The 19851-nt window shown below is 38.4% G+C and overlaps 1 long non-coding RNA gene across 1 annotated transcript in view; it reads right to left on the reverse strand.

Moving 5' to 3' along the window:
• Positions 1-392: 392 nt before the first annotated feature.
• The window catches only part of LOC139168485 (uncharacterized), an 83880-nt gene continuing 64421 nt past the window's right edge, over positions 393-19851 (reverse strand). Inside the window, exon 3 of the long non-coding RNA XR_011559301.1 lies at positions 393-426. This is a non-coding gene — a long non-coding RNA (uncharacterized lncRNA). The remainder of the gene's footprint in view (positions 427-19851) is intronic.

Below are 19851 nucleotides of genomic sequence, written 5' to 3' on the forward strand. Positions count from 1 at the left end.
GTGCATGGCCAATTCGATGACACTCAGATTAAAGTGCCGCTCAACCTTGCTATGAGTGTTGTCGAGTTGTCCATACCCGCTCAGTCACATGACTTCCACCAAGCCACACCTACTAATCCACACCTACCAAGCGAGCTACGCTGATAGAACTGATTGTAAAAAATTTTTTGAAACCCATCACTGGATATCAATATGCTATATTTGTATTATAGACTTTTAAGATCTGCTCATCAAATATCATGGGTCTAATCTATACCAAATGTAGACTCGGTGTTATTTAATTTGCTATCTCTCTTCCAAAATGTATTTAATTTAAATGAAAAATAATGCTCTTCAGAGAAAAGTATTATCTTGCCTGTTTACAAATCAGCCATACAAAGAAACAACTGTCATGGGTGTTACTCTGTTTATTGGAAGCTTCTGGCCCTGAAATAAATGAATGAACATGGGTAAGTCTTCATATTAGATCTATTTAATACACAGATATACACAGACATACACCATGCTATATTTATGTCCCCAGAGGTGAACCTACTGTGTTTATTAAGATTATCCTCCATCCACATTTTGCTGGAACAACAACAAGCAAAAACACCTTAACATATAGCAAGCAACATGCCATTAAAACCCAAAACATGTATACTTTTTGATAAATGCAACTTTTTCTTTTTATAATTCTGTATTATATACACAAAACTCAACATTCTTCAGTTTGTTTGGCTTCTTCATTACATATCCATTCTATGTAAGTTATACATATGGATACTTTGCTTTTGTTAAGAAAAGTCACAAAATTGGAAAACAGATTTTTTATTTATAGTAGTTTAGATCCTTGTGATATACTAGATGGTCAATTTGCAAAGCAATGTCTTCAAATCAGCCAGGCTGGGTTAAAATTTCAAGATATAATTTACCGTTTCCATGGTCTTGTGAATCTGTTTCTGGCATGTTGGTTTTCACATATCTACAGTTGCCTTTCATTATTATTTCTGCTAGATAGCATTTCTTGAATATCTACAGTTGCCTTTCATTAATATTTCTGCTAGATACTGTTTTCTTGAACTTTAAAATGACATTAGCTTTCGTTCAATTTAATATTTGCCTTTTTAGTACCATTTTTATGTTGAGTCTTCTTCTCTGGCACACCAGGCAAACATTTTTATCTATTTACAATATAGTTTCTTGTATGCTATTCATAGGTTTTGTTTGCTATTCATAAGTTTTAACACAGCACAATTTGTGGTGTGTTAAAACAGTTCAGTAGCAGTATTCAATCCAAAGCATTTTTATTCATCAATGCATTAAACATACAAAGTAGTATGTTTTCTCCACCCAGTGTTTATGGAGATTCTCAATCATTCAGGTTGTCCCAAAGATGCTTTTTCCCCCAAATTAAATTAAAATTAAATTAAAATTCAATTTCACTCATTCATACAGCAGCCATATAATCATTTGTTGGTCAGGGCCTAAGGTCTAATTGGCGAGTACAATTAGCCTTCTGTCCCCTGTCCTATTGCTCTCCTATATCTCCTATACCTTCTTCTATTCTTTCATTGATATGTTCTATTACTATACCTTCTTTTCTATTATTTCTTAGATATATTTTACTATGAGTATCTCCTCTATAACCTTCATCATGTATTTTACTATGTGTATATAGATATATACCCACTAAAACCCTCATTGTGTATTGGACAAAATAAATAAATACATAAAATAACATAAATGAGTCTTAAGAGGAAGGTGGGGGCAGTAAGAATCTCTGGGGGGAGCTGATTCCAGAGGGCTGACGTCCCCACAGAGAAGGGTCTTTCCCTAGGTCCAGCCAAATGGAATTGTGGAATTGTCTAGTTGATGGAACCTGGAGAAGGCCGACTCTGTGGGACCTAAACAGTTGCTGGGATTCATGAGGCAGGAGGCGGTCCCACAAGTATTCTGGTCCAATACCATGTAGGGCTTTTTAGGTCATAACTAACACTTATATCATGACTATCAATTTTTTAAATCTCCATTTCAGAAGCCTCCTCATCACTTATCTATTTTTATATTTGCCATTGTTTTGTCACCTGGAATCCAATGGATAGGCAAGAATTCATCTGCATTGCTATGTCTCCTATTAACAGAACAATTGGATGGATTCATCCTTTTGAAAAAATTGCCTTTAACAAATTGCTCTATTCTTTCTTCAGCATATTTCCCTTGTAAGCAATCTGCAGATATTACTCCCTCATCTTGCCCTCTAGAGGTCCTACTTCACCTTTTCTGAGCTTTTAACTCATCAGGAAAGGCAAACTGCACATTTGTCTTATAGTAAAAGTTAGATTTGGCCAAGATTACGTACACATGGGCAGCAGATGCACATAGGCAAGATGGTGCCAGCTTCTTGTGGGGAATTTGGAGAGGTTTTCTGTTACATTTTTGGTTTCCATCTGCCCATTGAAGGAACTGGGCTCAAAGTATATTGACTCATTCCTTTATACATGTTAGATTAGTCAAGCAATCTTCTATCTGCAATTGTCTGCTTCAGTGAAGCTTCATGAAGAAGGTTATAGCTTGTTCTGTTAGGCTCCAGAAAAACAGAGAGATACATAGAAGTTACTTCCTCCTGGCCATCAGGAATAGGTTATACCACATATTTATTTATTTATTTGTTTGTTTGTTTGTTTTCTCAAGTATGCCAACATGTCCTTTGTTCGGGATAAAATATTTTAATACATAAAAAACAAACAAATTTAATAAATGTATAATAAATAAACTACTTTCCCCCTTGTAATCTTAAGATGGTTTTTCCTTCCTATCCACCCTCTGTTTCAATGAATGGGGAAGAAGCATTGGAAATGGAATATATTCTGGTTTCCAGAAGGGAGTGGGGATGAGGATTGAATGCTTAGGATATTGTATTCATTGGAAGGGCTTCTCTGAATTGAAAAGTTTTAGGGAGGAAGCAATGGAAGCAAAATGTATTTGACAAGTGACAGAAGTCCTGTCTTTGAGAACTACAATCATATTGATAGATAATATCCCTAGAATGATTCCTGCCTGATTGGAGTCACTAGTTCCAGTTGTCGTGTAGAAGGACAGGAGAAAAATGTCCAGCTCTATCTAGAGCTTCTCTGTAACACATGTATATTGACTTTGATGAATGTGGGGTTTATCTTTATTCCTGAGATGTGAAAATTATTCTGATGTGGAAGGAAGTCTGAAAAAATTTAAAGTTTAAGAAAGAAAAAAGAGTGAATGAAAGGAGAAGTTTCAGAGAAGATTACCCAATAAAAAGAAATGAATAAGGGAAAAAATCAAAATAACTTAACTTTAATTGCATTTGGTATTAAGATAGAGCAGAAAAACTTCATCAGGCTTTCAAGATTCTGTTAGTCAACTCCACAAGGACTTCTAGAATCCTTATGGTGTCTCTTATTTGACCTTGTCTACCTTCTAAAGCTGATGATAAACATGTCCAGTTCTTCTATTGTCACTGTCTCTTTTTTATGCATGATTTGAATACAAATGGTTCATATGTTGAATAGAGTTAGAGAACTGGATGCAAGACTAAAATCTGCAACTTCCTGACTGACACTATATTCCAGTACAGTAAGGAATCAGAGATAGTATTCTTTCTGTATCATTATCAAGCCAGCTATACATCCATTTAATTGTTAATGCTATCCAGTTCACATTTAACTATCTTGCTAATCAGAGTGTTCTGAAGTACTCTGTCAAATGCTTTGCTGAAATCAAGATGCATAGCACATGTCCAGCCAACCCATTATACATTTAATTAGTAAGAAAATTGAAAGTGTGAGCCATCTCTGTAGAAATAATAAAGCATATTTATTCCTGGGAAAGAATGTAGATAGGGACTGAATAAAGGCACAGTCTCTCTTTATGCTGAACTTACTATTGTTCCATCAATAGTGGATGAATAGCTGGGCCATATAGCTGGATATTTCTTGAAAAAAGAACCTCAAAAAGATTTATCTCATCTTGAGGCTTTGTGTGAAAATAGCATTTCAATCCAAAGCATGTTCCTGACATTTGCTGCCAGTAAGATATATTTTGCCTTACAGAGTTCACATGCCCTCAAACTCAGTTTTCTTCTTGCTTATTTAATCATTTATTTCACAAAGCTAATGAGAAGTTCATGCAAATAGAAAGAAATCTTTTTGGATGTTTCCTCCAAGAAATTTGCCACAATGTCATCTTATTTAATATGTGCCATTTTAAATATTATAAAGACATATTTCTAATTTAATCATAGTTAGGCACAAATAGTTCTTCAGTCTTCTCCACGAAATCTGTTGTGTGATTTATCTAGGGACAAGAGAATGTCCTATACTTTCCCAACTGAGTGTTCCCTTTTAATGGTCAGTAATAGTATTACCATTGGAAAAAAATATTTTGTAAGACTTTCTAGTACACTTCTCCTATAGATGCAGAGCAAGTTGGTTTCATTGGTGGAAATTGCTATCTTGTCGTTTTGAGTGAATTTTCTGTACACAAAACCATACAACTTCCCATCCCAAGATAAAGCAACTCAAGAAGGTGACTGTGCAAATGAAGTCTGGTAGCCAGATAACCAAAAAAAATCCAGTGAAATATTTGGAATTATAGGTAGAACTGAAGATATATTTCAAAATAATCATATTTAATGAGATATTGAAAAGTAAAAACATTTAGAAACTTTCTAACAGGTTGAAACTATCAAAATTAACATTCTAAGGTATTTTTTTAGTCATTTCAAAAATTCTGCCTCATCTCCAAAAGAGAAATGGGACTGTGCAATTTCTAATTTCTCATATTCTACCTGCCCCACCTTTTTGATTAATTGAAAATAAGATTGAGATCTAAACCACTGTGTTATCCACTTTCCCATGATTGGAATTATTAGACTGTAATACTAACTTAATAGCACTTATATTATCTTGTAGATAAGAGAAATACAGCTTTGCACATTTAAAGAGCTAACAAACTACCAAATTTATTTATTATTTATTTATTTATTGGATTTGTATGCGGCCCCTCTCCGTGGACTCGGGGCGGCTAACAACAGTGATAAAAAGCAGCATTTAACAATCCAATACTAAAACAACTAAAAACCCTTATTATAAAACCAAACATACATACAAACATACCATGCATAAATTGTAGAAGCCTAGGGGGAAAGAATATCTCAGTTCCCCCATGCCTGACGGCAGAGGTGGGTTTTAAGGAGCTTATAAAAGGCAAGGACGGTGGGGGCTATTCTAATCTCTGGGGGGAGTTGGTTCCAAAAGGCCAGGGCTGCCACAGAGAAGGCTCTTCTCCTGGGTCCCACCAAATGACATTGTTTAGTCGACGGGACCTGGAGAAGGCCCACTCTGTGGGACCTAACTGGTCGCTGGGGTTCGTGCAGCAGAAGACGGTCCTGGAGATAATCTGGTCCTGTGCCATGAAGGGATTTATAGGTCATAACCAACACTTTGAATTGTGACCGGAAACTGATCGGCAACCAATGCAGACTGAGGAGTGTTGGTGTGACATGGGCATATTTAGGGAAGCCCATGATTGCTCTCGCAGCTGCATTCCGAACACTTTTCAAAGGTAGCCCCATGTAGAGAGCATTATAGTAGTCGAGCCTTGAGGTGATGAGGGCATGAGTGACTGTGAGCAATGACTCCTGATCCAGATAGGGCCGCAACTGGTGCACCAGGCAAACCTGGGCAAACGCCCCCCTCGCCACAGCTGAAAATGTTTCTCTAATGTGAGCTGTGGATCGAGGAGGACGCCCAAGTTGCGGACCCTCTTTGAGGGGGTTAGTAATTCCCCTCCCCCAGGGTAATGGATGGACAGATGGAATTGTCCTTGGGAGGCAAAACCTACAGCCACTGCCTTCTTTGGAGCAAAATGTATCTTTTAACTATTTTCTAATAATAGCAGGATTAATAGTTCATTACACTGTCTAGTGCTTGAATGTTGCATTTAAGAGACCAGAACAACATTGTTTATCTTTATTTTTTATTCTTACCTTATTTGCTCTCTTGAGAACCTCTAATTTTCATCATATCATTTCAAAATCTGTATCAGTTTCATGCTGCTTTTTAAAAAAATTGTAGAGTAGGCCAAATTTCACTTTCTAAAAGAGGAGTGAAATCTAGACTTTGACAGGTAGCAAATTGTTTTGGGGGGAAATTGATGCATTATGCCACAACCTGGTTAAGTACAAATGTTGCTGCTAAGTGAAAACCTCATTTGCAGCAAAGGACATTTTGCAATTTTACAAATATTTTCATGTTCTGATTAATTCATCAACTTGGGAATTTTTTTCTATTTTGCTCTAGTCACTGCTGCGTGTTGGACTCTCAATGGTTGGATACTTGTAATCAAATAAATTGGTAACGTGAATTGTAACAAAAATATATTTGTAGATTTAAATAACCAATCTTCAATGTATGGAAACATTGATGGGATCCATTAGAACATGGATGAAATTCTGTAAAATTTCGTGTACTACCATTATATTAAAAGTAGATGTCACAATCTGTAGCCTTATTTATGACTGTCTAGTGTTCCTGGCTTAAAATAAGATGGTCAAAACAAGGAGTGAAAACTTGTGTTCTTAAAATAGAATAGAATAGGTAGATAGAATTATTTTATTGGCCAAGTGTGATTAACCACACAAGGAATTGAATTCGACTACTGTAATGCTCTCTACATGGGGCTACCTTTGAAAAGTGTTCGGAAACTTCAGATCGTGCAGAATGCAGCTGCGAGAGCAGTCATGGGCTTTCCCAAATATGCCCATGTTACACCAACACTCCGCAGTCTGCATTGGTTGCCGATCAGTTTCCAGTCACAATTCAAAGTGTTGGTTATGACCTATAAAGCCCTTCATGGCACCGGACCAGATTATCTCAGGGACCGCCTTCTGCTGCACGAATCCCAGCAACCAGTTAGGTCCCACAGAGTGGGCCTTCTCTGGGTCCCGTCAACTAAACAATGAGCCGGGGTGGCGCAGCAGGTAGAGTGCTGTACTGTAGGCCACTGAAGCTGACTTGTAGATCTGAAGGTCACTGGTTCAAATCTCATCACCGGCTCAAGGTTGACTCAGCCTTCCATCCTTCCGAGGTAGGTAAAATGAGGACCCGGATTATGGGGGCAATAGCCTAGTTTTGTTTTTAAAAAGTGCTATTGCTAGCATGTTGTAAGCCACCCTGAGACTAAGGAGAAGGGCGGCATAAAAATAGAATAAACAAACAAACAAACAAACAAACAAACAAATAAAGAGCCTTCTCTGTGGCGGCACCGGCCCTTTGGAACCAACTCCCCCCAGAGATTAGAATTGCCCCACCCTCCTTGCCTTTTGTAAGCTTCTTAAAACCCACCTCTGCCGTCAGGCATGGGGGGACTGAGATATTCTTTCCCCCTAGGCCTTTACAATTTACGCATGGTATGTTTGTATGTATGTTTGGTTTTATAATAAGGTTTTTTTTAGTTGTTTAGTATTGGATTGTTACATGCTGTTTTTATCACTGTTGTTAGCTGCCCCGAGTCTGCGGAGAGGGACGGCATACAAATCCAATAAAATAATAATAATAATAATAATAATAATAATAATAATAATAATAATAATTTCTCTTGGTGTATATGCCCTCAGTGAATATATAATAATACAAAACATTTTAGCCAGCAAGTTGAGTAGGGCTGAGCTGACAAGCAATAGTCTAATAATCCTAAAACTAAATCATCTATCCTAGAGACCTTATGAAGCTTCACATTCTGGCCTTATATCTTGCTCAAAATATCACCACAAAAGGATAGTCCACCTGATGTTCCATTCCTAATTTTCAATGTTTGAAAATATAAGCTTTTGAATTTCCAAATGCTTAAAAATATTTTTTTTAAAAACCCATAGAAATAGTTTTTAAACTTTAAATTCTTAAAACTATAAATACACAATGTTGCCATTTTTTATGTATGAAGGTACATTAATTTATTATATACAGCAGGTAAAAATTGTTTAAACTAAAAAAATTCAAAAGATCACAAGATGGCACTGATCTATAACAATTCTATCAGACTCCAAGTTTTACGGTGCTCAAAGAATTTCTCTGAAAAAAAATTTTGATCTCAAAAGATTTGAAAGAAATCATCGTTATGCACAACATGATATACACATAAAAGAGTGAAATAGGTAGAATCACAGAGCGTCTGAAGATATATATAAAATATTGGAGTAAAGCACACAAAGACAAAAATAAATTAAAATGGCACAGCAACTTCTTTCTTTGTTTCCCTGGAGTGATGTCTTAGTCTTTTTTTCCTCTATCTACAGTAAAACAGTTTGAAAGAGTCCCTTGAGCATATGTTCTAAAGCCCATGTCTGAAAGAAGATACACATTCAGAAGTTGCAGGAAATCTTTAATTTTGTCAATGCTGTCTACAGTATTCACAGCAACATTAATGTCAGATTCAAAATCCTTACTTTCAATTGGCTTTTATGCATGAGACCTTCATTTTTATTTGCCATAAAAATTCACTGATCAAAGAGAAGAAGCTGCCTTAATATTTGCTAGCCGGACACTTTAAAGAATGGCATAAGGATGACCATGATGGATTTGAAGGAAGTGATACAAGACAGAGGAGCAGGGAGAGTGCTGATCCATAGAATAGCTAAGGGTTGGAAATGGCAAAATTGCTGCTGCTGATGTTGTATACAATTTGCTAAAATGTTATAGATAGATGGTTATCCAGCCTTTGTTGGATTATTTCCATTAAATTGAAAATGAACTTCATCAGGAAACTAGTTATACTACTACTACTGATGATGATGATGATGATGATGATGATGATGATGATGATGATAGGCAGGTCATGTTACTAGGATGCCAGACCATCACATCCCTAAACAGGTCCTCTATGGCGAGCTGTCTAAAGAAAAGCAATTGAACAGTGGACAAAGGAAGTGATACAGTGACATGTTGAAAGCCTCCTTCTAGTCCCTCAATATTCAAGGGATAGCCTGCCATAAGATCAATCAATATGGCACATGCTGATCCACCAAGACTGCCAGATATCTGAGGACAGAACAACCACACCAGAAGAGAAGCAAGCACTCCACAAAGCCAGAGCTGTAAATGCTGCGACAATGGTGTCCACACATGTCTGCCCAACATGTGGCAGAATATTTTGTGCCCCTATAGGCCTTACCAACCTTCAGACATATCATGGACAGCCTGTTAGATATCAAGGTCCTCCTTGAACACAATAGACGAACATAATACATCAGAGATAAATTCCTTGTGTGTCCAATCACGCTTGGATAATAAATAATTCTAATTCTAATTCAACTTAATATTATTTGTTTTATCGTATTATTTAACCTGTCTTGAACTTTTTGGTGCCCTTCTCATTTTATTCTGCACGGGCTGCTGATTGATCTCCAAACGCAATTCAAAGTGTTATTTATTACCTATAAAGCCCTACATGGCATTTTACCAGATTATTTACAGGACCATCTTCTGCCTCACATGTCCCAGCAACCAATTAGGTCACACAGAGTCAGCCTCCTCCGGGTCCCATCATCCAAACAATGTTGGCTTACGGGTCCATGGGGGGAGGGCCTTCTCTGTTGCAGCTCCAGTTCTCTGGAACAAACTCCCCCCAGAGATCCACACTGCCCTCACTCTCCTTGCCTTTCAAAAAGCATTAAAGACACATCTATGCCGGCAGACCTGAGGACCGTGAGCGACAGTTTCGTTCTGGCTGTTAGTATGAAAGAGGGATGATTGTTTGTTTTTTATAGTGGGTTTTATTTATATTCCTAACATAATAATAATTAATAATAATAATTTATTAGATTTGTATGCTGGCCCCCTCCGAGGACTTGGAGCGGCTCACAACAGCAACAAGATACAATATGATACAAATCCAATATTAAAACTAATTTAAAAACCCATTATTGCTCAAAAACATTCAATTCTACACAATCACACCATTCTCAAATGCTATAGTCAGAAAGATGGGGGGGATTAGTCCCCCCCATACCTGGCAGCATAAATGGGTCTCTAACAGCTTGTGGAAGGCAAGGAGGGTGGGGGCAATTCGAATCTCCAGGGGGAGTTGATTCCAGAGGGCCGGGCCGCCACAGAGAAGGCTCTACCCCTAGGTCCCACCAGACAGCATTGTTTAGTCGATGGGACATGAAGAAGGCCAACTCTGTGGGACCTAATTTGCCGCTGGGATTTGTGCGGCAGAAGGCGGTCCCATAGATATTCTGGTCCTATGCCATGTAGGGCTTTATAGGTCATTACCAACACTTTGAATTGTGACTGGAAACTTATCAGCAACCAATGTAAGTCATGGAGTGTTGACGAAACGTGGACGTATCTAGAGAGGCCCACAACTGCTCACACGGCCATATTCTGCACAATCTGAAGTTTCTGAACACTTTTCAAAGGTAACCCCATGTAAAGAGTGTTGCAGTAGTCGAACCTCGAGCTGATGAGGGCATGAGTGACTGTAAGCAATGACTCCCTATCCAAATAGGGCCGCAACTGGTGCACCAGACGAACCTGTTCTAATGATAGCTGTGAATCAAGGAGGATGCCCAAGTTGTGGATCCTCTCCGAGGGGGTCAATAATTCCCCCCTGGGTGATGGACAGACAGATGGAATTGTCCTTGGGAGGCAAAACCCACAGCCACTCCATCTTGTCACAGTTGAATTTGAGCCTGCCACAAGATCAAAAGAAACATGAGAAAATATTATTTTACTGAAAGAGTAGTAGATCCTTGGAACAAACTTCAAGTAGATGTGGTTGGTAAATCCACAGTAACTGAATTTAAACATGCCTGGGATAAACATATATCCATCTTAAGATAAAGTACAGGAAATAGTATAAGGGCAGACTAGATGGACCATGAGGTCTTTTTCTGCCATCAGTCTTCTATGTTTCTTCTATGTTTCTAGCCTGTTGATACCCATCCAGATCCTAACAGCCTCCAGGCACCGGCACATCACTTCCACTGATCCACTGACTGGACATGGGGTGGAGATGTACAGCTGGGTGTCATCGGCGTACTGTTGACACCTCATTCCCTTGGATGATCTCACCCAGTGGTTTCATGTAGATGTTGAATAGTAGGGGGAGAGGACCAACACCTGTGGCACCCCACAAGGGAGAAACCTAGAGGTCAACCTCTGACCCCCCACTAACAGTGACTGCGATTGACCAGAGAGGTAGGAGGAGAACCACTGCAGAACAGTGCCTCCCACTCCCAATCCCTCTAGCCATCGCAGAAGGATAGCATGGTCAATGGTATCAAAAGCTGATGAGAGGTCCAGCACCAGGACAGATGATAAAACCCTGTCCCGGGCCTGCCAGAGATCATCCATCAGCGTGACCAAAGCAGTTTCTGTGCTGTAGCCGGGCTTGAATCTTGACTGTTGAGAGCCTAGATAATCGGCTTCTTCCAAGGACTGCTGGAGCTGGAGCAACACCACCTTCTCAACAACCTTCCTCATAAAGGGAAGGTTGGAGACTGGATGGTAGCTGTTGAGTACGGCTGGCTCCAGGGAAGGCTTCTTGAGGAGGGTGTGCACAAGTGCCTCCTTATAGGGAGCCGGGAAGGACCCCCCCTCAAAGAAGCATTGACAATCTCCTGGACCCAGATCCGTGTCACCTCCCTGCCGGCTGAGACCAACCAGGAGGGACACGGATCCAATAAACAGGTGGTGGAACTCACAGCTCCAATGGCCTTGTCAACTTCATCAGGTGTCACCGGGTCAAACTCCTCCCAGACAAGTGGACAAAGATGAGCCCCAGTCACCTCGACTGACTCATTGTCAGTCGACACTGCTGTCCAATTGGAGTCAAGGTCCATCTGAGTGATTTTATCAGTGAAAAACTTATTAAAATCCTTAGCACTACCCTTCAAGGGCTCCCCAACTCCCCTCTGATTAAGAAGGGAGTGGGTTAGCCTAAACAGGGCGGCCGGACGAGATTCCGTTGATGCAATCAAGGCGGCATAACATTTTAATTTTATTTATTGTTACCATGTCTATTTTACCCCTGTAAGAAGCCCTGAGTCCACGAGGAGAAGGTCGACATATAAATAAATAAATAAATATCAATAAATAAATATTAATAAATAAATAAATAAATAAATAAAATTCTGAAACATTACCCACTTTCTAAGATGATCTTCAGCCAGCAAATTTGTCTAGTTGTGATCACTCACCTAATTAGGAATCAGTCTAATAATTAATCACCTGCACACATTTCATACTTTTATGAAAGGGCAGCTGAGAAGATATTGAATGTTTATTTAAATCAAGGTATCCTATCGTTATGACTTGTTTGTGGCAAATCCCAAAATTATTATCCAAATGCTGAACCTTGCCCAGTTAAACCTGACAAATCTATAATTTCTTGAATCCTTGGAAGGATCCCAAGTCATTGACTGAGATGGATGGGCATAGAAATTTAAAAAATACATAAATACTTTCTCTTTCTCTTTTTTAGAGTTAGTGATGTTAACTGTTATCCAACCTTTGGGGACTCTGGCAGCTCTCCAAGAGTTGTCAGAGCTATATTTAGCATTTTTGCTATCATTTCTATCAATTATTTAGTATCCTAGGATGTAAATAATTTGATATTGAAGACCGAATTAATTTAAATGACATAAGTATTTTTTAATTCTCTTTTTATCTGTACAGAACTACAGTCCAGTCTTCCACTGCAAATGTCTTAACTATCATTGAGAAGCACTAGAGTAACATAGAAACATAGAAACATAGAAGACTGACGGCAGAAAAAGACCCCATGGTCCATCTAGTCTGCCCTTTTACTATTTCCTGTATTTTATCTTACAATGGATATATGTTTATCCCAGGCATGTTTAAATTCGGTTACTGTGGATTTACCAACCCCGTCTGCTGGAAGTTTGTTCCAAGGATCTACTACTCTTTCAGTAAAATAATACTTTCTCATGTTGCCTTTGATCTTTCCCCCAACTAACTTCAGATTGTGTCCCCTTGTTCTTGTGTTCACTTTCCTGTTAAAAACACTTCCCTCCTGAACCCTATTTAACCCTTTAACATATTTAAATGTTTCGATCATGTCCCCCCTTTTCCTTCTGTCTTCCAGACTATACAGATTGAGTTCATTAAGTCTTTCCTGATACGTTTTATACTTCAGACCTTCCACCATTCTTGTAGCCCGTCTTTGGACCCGTTCAATTTTGTCAATATCTTTTTGTAGGTGAGGTCTCCAGAACTGAACACAGTACTCCAAATGTGGTCTCACCAGCGCTCTATATAAGGGAACAACAGCATTCACAAAACATAAAAAAACCCCATCAATTATCAGTCTGGACTTCTCTGATGTTTTACTTTCTTCTTTTTTCTTCAATGAACTGCTATACAAAATTCCTGGCTGTTCTCACAAATTAGCCTCACTCTCTCAGTACTATTGTCTTCATTTTAGTAGAAATAGTATATTTTCCAGAAAACAGTCTTTTCTACTTCTTTTATCAAGAATGTAAAAACTGATTAAAATCAAGTCATCAAAACAGGGTTTCTTACAATGCCATTCAGTTTGAAAGTCTGTAATCTGAGAAAGTCCATTTTAATTAGGATTTTATTTTTGCATTACAGTACTCTTTAATTTTGACTCAAACAGCAACTGCAACACAATAACCATTTCAGAGTGTAGCATATCAAAATATCAGGGCATGATCCTTTAAATAAAAATATGGTGGCTATATTTTGATTCTCCATTTGTATTCTGTTGCCATGTTTGCCTTGAATATTCCACAGATGATAGTGTCAATTATGCAGATAACATGAACCCTATTAAATGTCAGGATCAAAAGTATCATTCCCCAATGTCAAATTCTTTATAGTCTTGATGTGCTGCACATGATGAATGGAAAAAGCAGAAAAAGGAAATGGAAAATGTCCTTTTGTGAATTTACTGCTGTTTCTGCCTGTAAATGTAGGAGGTATAATGAGAATAGTTTTGAAATTATAGGAAAAATAGAGAAATTATACCTATAACTCTGTTAAACTGGGGGATTTCTGGACTTAAGAGCTGAAACTCTTTCCAGTTGAAAACTAATGATTGCCTTAAAGAAAAGTAGCACTGTGAATATTTCCACCCAAGATCACAATTTTGGAAAAAGGGAGTAAATTTCTTTTCATTGTTCCCACAGAAACTTAAATACAAGAAAGCAAAGGCACTGGGTGGCGGCAAATGGAATATTATTGTTCTAGCTAATTTAGAAAAAAATAATTAAGTAAACCACCAAATTATTTTCATACCTGCGTGACATTTGTACTGAGCAGTCCTGTTGTGCCTCTAAACATTTCCTACTTATTATTTCAGTATGGATAATCTGTTAATCAGGTCTGCTAGTGGTGGTCAGTTATTTTTGGGTGAACAATTTGTTGACTCGTCATTTCACCTACTAAATCTCCATGTTTCCATCTTAGTCCCTCTCTTAGACTATTTGATCCCTTCCATCTTGGCAATTTGCTCTTATTTGCTCTTTGCTTTCCCTTATTTGCTTTGATGGCCACTGTTGAGCCATCACACATACAAGTGCACTGGCTGCTGCTCATGTCTGATTGGCTCAGACACAAATAACCGCAAGCGGAAAAATAAAGCCTTGCTATTGGTTTGGAGTTTGACAGTTCCACTATAAAAGGAACTGTCAGGCCACTGTTCCCTGTTCTGCCTATTGGTGCTGAAATAAAGCTCACTGGTGCTGTTACTGCTGAGTCTGCCTCGTTCCTGTCAGCTACATCTCTCTACCTAGTTAACAGCCATAATTGGTATCTTGTCTCTCCTGTCCATTATGTCTCATTTTCAGTGACCCTCCTAGGTTCCTTTAGTTGCATTGCATTTAGTTGCATTCTTTGCCACTCTTTTGTGCCTCACATACTTATCCTTCATAGGATTTTTCTGAATCTTTTCCTTTTGAATTCATTATATCCTGCCCTTGTTCTCTCAACCATTTACCATATTTTGTATCTCTTTATCTTAATCTCTATAGGTTTCTCTTTCATCATGCATTTCTTTGCCTCTTTTAACTTTAATTTTCTCTCTTTTGCATCTTCATTTCCTTTTCTCTTCTCATAAAATTATTTTCAACAGTAAGTTGTACCCACCTAACTCTCTGACCAATATTGGAGGTAGTAATCCATATTAAAATAAGTATCAGAAGATGAGAAAGAACTTAAGTGGCTTTGGATATTTATATGTTCTCTTAAATGCCTCAGTAAGTAACTTTTGAGGCATACAAATCTTATCATTATCACTTTAATATAACTAAATTAGAAAGTCTCCATTCAATCCTGTTAGCATTTTCTGAATTTCTAGGAATTTGAACTCACATGCTTTCTTTTTCTGAATGAAATCTGATTCCTTTCTACTTAGCAGATTTTCCCAACTGGTCACCCTTGAGAAATATCAAATGAGAGTTCCCATCATTTGGAGTAGAATATTTGTCTGATTCATGTAAAGCTTTCTAAGCAGGTAAGATATATTTTTCTCAATACCAGATAGTATAAAACCTAAATATAGCTATTCAACCTGTTCTTAATGGCTTTCGAGGGGTGGCATACAAATCAAATCAAATCAAATCAAATCAAATCAAATCAAATCAAATCAAATCAAATCAAATCAAATCAAATCAAATCAATCCATCCATCCATCCATCCATCCATACATACATACATACATACATACATACATACATACATACATACATAAAAAAATATTGCTGAGGACCATCCAACACAAATTAGAGTCCCTAGGACAGATATTCAAGCAGGCTTTAGAAAAGACTGAGGAAAACTGTCAATTTTGCCAGTTGTATCAAGTTATGGAATATTTTCAGAAAAACTGGAATCCTCATCGTCCTCATACAAAATCCATACACACTTCAGGAAACCACATGTTAAAATTAAAATGTGGATATATTATGCAAAAACCTTGATAAGTCTATAATACTAATAATTATGAAACAAAAGTGTCAATAGGTGCATTGCAGCAGAGGCAGAGTAACGACACGGACACAGAGAGTTGGATTTAAAACTGGATCATTTTTATTAATTAAATTTGCATAATTTATTCATTAAATTAGCATAAATTTAACTAAACCTAACAAGGACCTGCAGGGTCAATTACTTCCGGGGCAGAAATGACGTCAGAAAAACTTCCGGGACAACTTATGGGTGTAGCTCCATGCTGATCCAGGTGAAGGGCCTGCCCTCACCTGGATCCCAGCCATGCACCTGCATGTGGGAGGTCTCGCCGTCTAACCCCTACAAGGGGATAGAAGTGGGCGGGACCCAAAGACAGGTTCCCCCCAATTGCTCAGATCGAACTAAAGGCACCATGAGCCTTTGGAGAGAACATGTCAATCATCCCCAAAGATGCCCAACGGAGAAAACGCAGTTGGTAAACACCACCCAATTTCCGCCCCTAACCTGTCTACCCAAATGACCAAAGGTAAGCCAATTTAGACTAATCGGGGAGCAAAGCACCTCCTAACCATCCATCCGTCACCACACTGTGGAATAGGTGAAAAACGGTCGCAGAAAATACTGAGACCGCCAAAAATTCCTATTCGGCCCCCTAAGGGTGACCCACAGTGGCACACTGAAAGATAGGGAGGGCGGGCGGGTGTTTGCTTGCTCATCGTCGGGGCGAAAAGGAGGCCCCAAGCCTGCGCAGCCTCTTTTATAGGGCTGGCAGGCTCTTCCCCCGACGACGTCATCGGCCTGGGCCGATGACACAAAATGGCTGGGATCTCGCGAAATCTTGTGAGATCCCGTCCTTCCAAAATGGCGGCTATGCCGAGGGCCATGTCTCCCTGGCCCTGCAGCAAATCCGGACCGGGGATGACTCACCGGCCATGCATTGTGGGAATACCTAGGAGACATTTGGAGACAAATTATTCTGTATCTGTATCTATATGATTGCTAAGAAATATAAAGTCATTAAAAAGACTTAATAGGTCATATTTATCAATAAACAAAATATTCATGTGTTGTTTTATTTTTTGGTTGTTTGAATATGATATGGACATTTCATTGATTCATTAGTACAGAAATTGTTAGTTGCCCAAAATAAGACATTAAGAGTGCATTAATGTACTCTAAGAACATCAGGATAAGTGTTTATATTTACAATACTGTATTGTCAAGATCACTGTACAGAAAGGCAGAAATTGGTTCCTTTGATTACTCTTGTTTTGAAAAGTCTTCAAATGTTAATGAATTCAATCTCAATTTGACGTGTCTTGAAGATAAGGCAAAGGATTAAAACAAAGATAAATTCTGTTGTGGTTAGCTCTGGCCCAGCTCCTGCCCCAAGGACTGTGGATGTGGGGGAGACATCCACATGCCGCAGGCCTGTTTTGCTCCCGGTGGAATCTGCTGATGAAGCCTCCTCTGACCAAGAAGACATGAGTGACAGGGAGGAAGAGAGTGTGGCAGACAGCTCAGAAGGAGATCAATTATCTAACTCCTCCTTGGATTCGGAACAAGAGTTAATGATACAGCCACGCATGCGGAGAGCGATGCATAGGCAGCAACAACTGAGAGATTATTATCAAAGAAAATGAGGCCACCTGTGGTTGGGTGGAGCTGTGGTAATTAGTGAGGCTGCTATTAATAGCAGCCTGTGGGTTTGGCCATTGTGGAGGATTATCTGATCGTTGTGTTTCGTGCCTGCCTTGCTGACTTCGACCTTTGTGTGCTGATTTTTCCCCACTTTGAAACTAAACCAGAGCAAAGTGTGTTTCACTTTGTGTAAGAAGAAGGACTGTGAATTGCCTCACAGCTGCAAGCTAAGTATCTCAGAACTGACAAGGGACTTGTACAAATTACCAGTTTGTTTGGAGACAAGTGCTCTTTGCTATACCAAAAGAGGGCTTGGTTTAGTTCACTTGGTTAAAAGTGAATTTTCAGTATAAAGAACATTGTTTTGAATTTTCAAACGTGTGTGTGTCTGAAATTTGTACCTGTGAATTTTCGGGAGGATTCTACCAGAGAGCTTGACAGAACAAATTCTATCAAGTCTCTATTGATTTTTCAAAGCAAATTGATTATATTATTATTCCTTTCTTTTCCCTTCCCCTTTCCTGGCTTCCTTTTCTATAGCAGAGGCAGAGTACTACAAACCTTGGCTGAACACGGGAACCCTGCTGAGCTCATTGCAAGCCAAGGGCAGGGAATGGAACACATGCTTTTCACTAAGGCAAATTTCTTTTTTCTAATCAGATCAGCAGTCATGCAGGGGGAAGTGGCAGTGACAGAATGTCAAGAAATCAATCTGCCAGCACACACGGCATTTAAATCCAACTGTGGATGCTAGCTTTTCAGAAAGGAATTAATCCAAGCCTAGACTCTGTTGTTCATCATCATGAGAAGGGGAACAAACTGTTCATTTAGCCCGAACAGTGGCAACATTTGGATTACAACAGCTTAACCTAGTGCTGCTAGGAAAAGATTGTAATTGAGCCTGAATCTTAAATTTCTAATTTATTATGAGCACCCCACTCAGAGCTATGGACTAAGCTTTGGTTGTGCTTGGTTTGCACTGTACATAAATTAGTAACAATGTTCTGATTTGCAAGGTATTATTAGAAACAAACATGCCTTCAAACAGGTATGAAGATTTTCTGTTTTGTCTATAAGCAATTCATGGTCTTTAATTATACAGCATGAAGGCTGTATATTTTAGTCATTCATTTTCTTTCCTGTGTTGCCTTTAATACAAAACTTAAAGGAGTAAGACCGAAAAAGTCCCAAAGGAGCTTCTTAGATGAGAAGTGAAATGTCTTCAAAGAAAAAACAGAAAGTCCAGTTGTCTCTTGAAAAAGCAACTTTGAAGCAACCATGACTTGGATGATTAAGAATCTCCATAAGACTGAAAAAGCTTTAAAGAATTAGAAAATACAATATAATATCATCCTAAGATAAAATACAGAAAATAGTATAAGGGCAGACTAGATGGACCATGAGGTCTTTTTCTGCCGTCAGACTTCTATGTTTCTATGTTTCTAGATGAATTTTTATACTGAAGCTATTAGAAGTGATTTTAAATTTAGATTTTAAATTTTAGATTTTTAAGGTTGGATAGGATACTGATAAAAAAAATCATTATTGTACTTAATCTGGAAAAATGGAGATTTGGAAGCACAGAACATTCCTTGTGATCCTGCTCCCCATTCTCTCCAGAACTTGTTTCCAGTTCTAATGTTTAACATGAGTTGTTTGTAATTGTTTGAACTGAATTTTAATTCAATAATTCCATTTATTGTTTATAAATTACACAAAGCACACCTTGTATTAATGGATTCCCAAAGCTTTGGAACTAGACTTGAGCTAACCCACATGCCAATTCATAGTTAGGTATTAACCTGTCTTCCAGAATCTTTCTCTCTTTCGCTCATGTTGAGAATGGACTGGTTCTTGGGAGGCAACCATGCAACTAGCAAACTATCAGCTGTAAACCTACTTGATTTTCACTGTAAAGATTTGCTTGGCAACTTTCACTCTTATATCACCTAAAGTACTGTATCAAGACTGCATATAACTTTTGGATTTGCCATCATTGATCTATTTACTACCGTTGGTTTTAGATTCTGCTATCTTTCTGTGGAAACTGATAAAGCAATGAATATCACTTAACCTTGTAGCATCACTGTATTCAGTGACTTATACTTTGTGCTGAAAGTTACTCAATGAGAAAAACGTTCTTTTTTGAACTTATATAACAGAAAAATACTAACAAGTTCATCACTGTTGTTCACAATGCTGGTACCACTCTGTGCAACAGGAAGAATATATTGGCATATTT

Source organism: Erythrolamprus reginae, chromosome 5 (genome assembly GCF_031021105.1).
Source record: "Erythrolamprus reginae isolate rEryReg1 chromosome 5, rEryReg1.hap1, whole genome shotgun sequence".
Lineage (NCBI taxonomy): Eukaryota > Metazoa > Chordata > Lepidosauria > Squamata > Dipsadidae > Erythrolamprus > Erythrolamprus reginae.